The sequence below is a fragment of the Papio anubis genome, chromosome 4 (assembly GCF_008728515.1).
Source record: "Papio anubis isolate 15944 chromosome 4, Panubis1.0, whole genome shotgun sequence".
Taxonomy (NCBI): domain Eukaryota; kingdom Metazoa; phylum Chordata; class Mammalia; order Primates; family Cercopithecidae; genus Papio; species Papio anubis.
This window is the reverse complement of record NC_044979.1, coordinates 157,026,187-157,031,292: the sequence shown is the minus strand read 5'-3', so window position 1 is coordinate 157,031,292 and position 5,106 is coordinate 157,026,187. Positions and strand designations below refer to the sequence as shown.

At 34.1% G+C, this 5,106-nt stretch overlaps 1 pseudogene; it reads left to right on the top strand.

Moving 5' to 3' along the window:
• Window positions 1-583: 583 nt before the first annotated feature.
• Window positions 584-2,505, top strand: LOC101010551 (annotated as a pseudogene).
• The last annotated feature ends 2,601 nt before the right edge of the window (window positions 2,506-5,106 follow it).

The window sequence follows — 5,106 nt, the reverse complement described above, 5'->3', positions numbered from 1 at the left end:
CCTAATATCAAAACACAACAAAAAATGAAAATGATAGGCCAGTATCTGTGATGAACCTAGATGCAAAAATTAGTAACAAAATACTAACAAACAGAATTCAACAACACATTAAAAAGTTGATTCACCATGATTAAGTAGGATTGATCTTGAGGAGACAAGAATAGTTTAACATATGCAAGTCAATAAAAATGACACATCACATCACCAGAATCAAAGATAAAAAAACATATGATTATTTCAATAGATGCTGAAAAAGCATTCAATGAAATTCAACAATCCCATATTATAAAATCTTTCAAAAATTGAACGTAACATGATAAAAGCTACGTAGGACAAACCCACAATGAATATCATACTATTGGGAAATAGAAAATGAGAATGGAAGAACAGGTAATGAGAAAAATGAAAACCTTTCTTCTAAGATTTGGAACAAGAAAAAGAATCCCCACTTTCACCGCTTTTATTCAATATAGTTCAGGAAGTTCTAGCCAGCGCAATTAGGCAAGAGGAAAAAAAAAATCACGACATCAATATTAGAAAGGAAGAAATCAAATTTTCTTCATCTACAAATGACATTATCTTATATTTAGAAAAAACCCAAAAACTCCACCAAAATATTACAAATAATAGATGAATCAGTAGAGTTGCAGGGTACAAAATCAACATACAAAAATTGGTAGCATATATATGTGCTAACAAATCAGTCTGAAAAGTATTAATAAAGCAATCCCAGGAGTTGAAAGGGTCTGCACTGGTAACCAATATTTCCCACATCCTCATCATGTCCATCCATGCATCCGAGTCTGGGACAGTGTTAGGGATCTTGGAAGCATTGCCAACATGTCTTATATTGAAGAAACCCCTAACCAATTCCCAGATGTAAACTTTCATGAGAACCAGAAGTCTGTAGAAGTGACAGAAAGTGACCTCAGAAATTTACTGTCTGAAGTCAATTGATATCTTATTTGTGGTTGTTCAGGAGTTTCAAGATTACCAGTTCAAATAAACAATAGATGAAGTTCTAAAGGATTTTTTTGAAGACTTGGCCAGAAAACTCATATGGTCAAACCCTTTAAAAGTATGAAAAATTAATGCCAGTCCTAAGGAAAAAAATATGACAAAAAAGATAAATTAGAATTTAAGTGAAGTAAGATTGAAATGGGCAAGAAGTCAAAATAGATGAGAGAGATGTTAAAAAAGATTCACTAACAATGCTTTAGATTCACATATCTTCAATTACTATGAAACTCCAGCTACCAATAGAGGAGGTATCAATATTAGTAGGTGATTGTTTGGCATCTTGCAAAGATGACACCAATGAAAGCTCAAAATATGAACCTGAGCCTCAAGAGCTACAGTTTAGAGTCACATGCAACAGGGCAGGAGAAAATATTGCTTTACCTCAAATGAGGCCACAGAACATTTTGATGGTGCTGTTCAAGATTATTTTAAGTGGAAGGCTGATATAACCAACTTTGACATGAAAGTTTTTTTAAACATCCATGATAATGAAATTATTGTGGACATTGCATTTACTGAAGAGAGTCTCCACTGAAGTAATATCATACATTTTGGACCTCTTACTGTTAGATCAACTCTTGCTTATAATAGGATCTGGATCTGTGATCCTCTGTCTTATGATATAATAGTCAATTCAATTTGTGGAAGAGGAGCAATACCAATGCAGGGAGCTATGGAGTAATCCGACTACTACCATATTGCTGGTGATAATAATCCACTGGCTGTGAATAAAGCAGCAAATAACATAGAATCTTTATTGACCAAGAGAAGACAAATTAAAGAAGGCAAACCATCCTGGGGTTTGCCCATAGAGGCTGGTCAATGGGATATCTGAAGTATGCCATTGAGAACTGGCTCTGTGGAAATTATTGTAATGGATTTGCCGTTTGGAAAAAAGGATGGGATCCAAGAAGAGAAACCAGAACCTTTATCTATCTTGCCTATGGAAGATAATCTGTGTCTATATGACTACAACAGGCTGAGCTGTACTACTTACTCAGGACATGAAATGCTTTACCAAGGTATTATCTGGAATGTGATAGGTACAGCAAAAGGCAAATACAGACTGGGTGTATATTGGGGGTTTTCATGCTGTGGTTTATGTACTGATACATATGCCTCAAGCTTTTGTTTATCTTTCAGAACAAGATGGAGAAAGAGGAACTGCTTGTTGATTCCCAAAAATGAAGATGACTAATAGCATTTCTACTTCCCCAAAATGGAAAGTTTAGCATGACTCTGTGAGAGAAATAGTGTTAACTAAAGTGCAGTCTGCATGCTTTAATCCTGTTCAAAGCTCTTCACCCTGGTTAGCCAAAGGTGTGAATTACAAAACACTGCTAAAAGAAATCAGAGATGACACAAACAAATGGAAAAACATTCCATGTTCATGGATGAGAAGACTCAGTATAGTTAAAATAGACATACTGCCCAAAGCAATTTACAGATTCAATGCTATTCCTACCAAACTACCATTGACATTCTTCATAGAATTAGAAAAAAAAAATTATAAAATTTATATGAAACCAAAAAGCAGCCCCAATATCCAAGGCAATCTTAAGCAAAAGAACAAAGTTGGAGAAATCACGTTAACCAACTTCAAACTGTACTACGGGGCTACAGTAACCAAAACGGCACAGAATAGAACTGGTATAAAAACTGACGCAAGACAAATGAAACAAAATAGAGAACCCAGAAATAATGGCAGACACCTACAACTATCTGATCTTAGACAACATCGACAAAAATAAGCAATGGGGAAAGAACTTTCTGTTCAGTAAATGTTGCTGGGATAACTGACTAGTCATATGCAGAAGATTGAAACTGGACTCCTTCCTTGCACCATATCGAAAAATTAACCCAAGATAGACTAAAGTCTTAAATGTGAAACCCCAAACTATAAAAATCCTGGAAGACAACTGAGGAAATATCATTCAGGATATAGGCACAGAAAATATTTTAAGACAAAGACACAATAAGCAATGGCAACCAAAACAAAAATTGACAAATGGGACCTAATTAAGCTAAACAGCTTTTGCACAGCAAAAGAAACTACCAATACGGTAAACAGGCAACTTATAAAACAGGAGAAAATATTTCAAATTATGCATACGACAAATATCTAATATCCAGAATTTATAAGGAACTTAAGTGAATTTACAAGTGAAAAACAATGCCATTAAAAAAGTGGGCAAAGGACATGACCAGACAGTTTTCAAAAGAGGACATACATGTGGCCAACAGTCATATGAAAAAAATAGTCAACATCACTAATCATTAGAGAAATGCAAATTAAAACCGCAGTGAGATGCCATCTCACACCAATCAGAATGGCTATTACTAAAAACTCAAAAAAAAAAGAACATGCTGGTGAGATTGTGGAGAAACGAGAATGCTTACATACCGCTGGAGGGAATGTAAATTAGCTCAGCTATTGTGTAAAGCAGTGTGGCAATTCCTCAAGTAACTTAAAACAGAATTACTATTGACCCAGCAATCAAAGGAATATAAGTTGTCCTACCACAAAGACACATGCATGCACTATTCATCGCAGCATTATTCACAATAGAAATAATGATGCTGGGAAAACTGGTTACTTATATACAGAAGAAAGAAACTAGATCCCCGTCTTTCACCATATGCAAAATTCGCCTCAAAATGGATTGAAGACTTAAATGTAAGACCCAAAACTATGAAAATAATAGAAGAAAACACTGGAGAAATGCTGCAAGACATCAATCTGAGCAAAGATGCTTGGACAAGAACTCCAAAGTAAAGGCAACAAAAGGAAAAATGGACACATGGTATTACATCACGCTAAAAAGCTTCTACACAGCAAAGGAAACAACACAGTGCAGAGATAATTTACAGAATAATAGAAAATATTTGTATACTATGCATCTGACAGGGGATTAATAACCAGAATGTTCAAGAAACTCAAACAATTCAATAGCCTGAAAAGAATAAACCCAAATAAACAAATTTTTAAAATGAGTAAAGGATCTGAAAAGACTCTTCTTAAAAGAAAATATGGAAATAACCAACATCATATGAAAGAAAAATTATCAACGTCACTAATCATCAGGGAAATGGAAATCCAATCCACAATGAGATATTATCTCATCAAGTTAGGTTAACTATTATCAAAAAGACCAAAAAAAAAAAAAAATGCTAGAAAGGATGTATGTGAAGAATGAGGTACCCTTGTACTGTGTTGGTGGGAATGTGAATTGTCATAGCCACATTGGAAAGAGGTATGGAGGATCCCAAAAATACTAAAAATAGAACCACTAATGATTAAACAATCTCACTTAGGGGTATGTATCCAAAATAAAGGAAAATAGCATTTGGAAAAGATATATGCAGCTCTATTCACAATAGCCAAGGTTTGTTATCAACTGAGGTGTCCAATAGCAAATAAATGTGTAAAGAAAATGTGGTATATATACAAAATAGAATACTATTCAGCTGTAAAAAGAATAAAATCCTGTCAATTGCAGCAACATGGATAAAACTGAAGGTCATTATGTTAGGTTAAATAAGCACAGACAACAAATATTGCATGTCCTCACTCCTATCTGGGAACTAATAAAATGGATCTCATGGAAGCAGAGAGTAGAATGGTGTTCACCAGAATCTTGAAAGGGAAGAGGATAGGGTGAAATTAAGAGAAGTCGGTTAATGGGTACAAAAATACAGTTAAATACAAGCAATAAGTTCTAATATTGATAGTACAGTTAGAAAATTATATTTACTAATGATATGTAGAATATTTCCAGAAAGCTAGAAGACAAGAATTGCAATGGTCCCAAAATAAAGAAAAGATAAATTTTTAAGGTGATAGATATCCCATTTGCCCTAATTTGATCATTAAACATTCTATACATGCATGAAAATATCACATGCACCCCATAAATACGTACAACTATGATATATCGATTAAGAAGTGGGGGTAACAAACATGTACTCCACGTATCTAAAATAAAAGCTGACATTTTAATTAATTAATTAATTTATTTTTCATTCCAATAGGATTTTGGGGAACAGGGGGAACAGGTGGTGTTTGGTTACATGAATAAGGTCTTT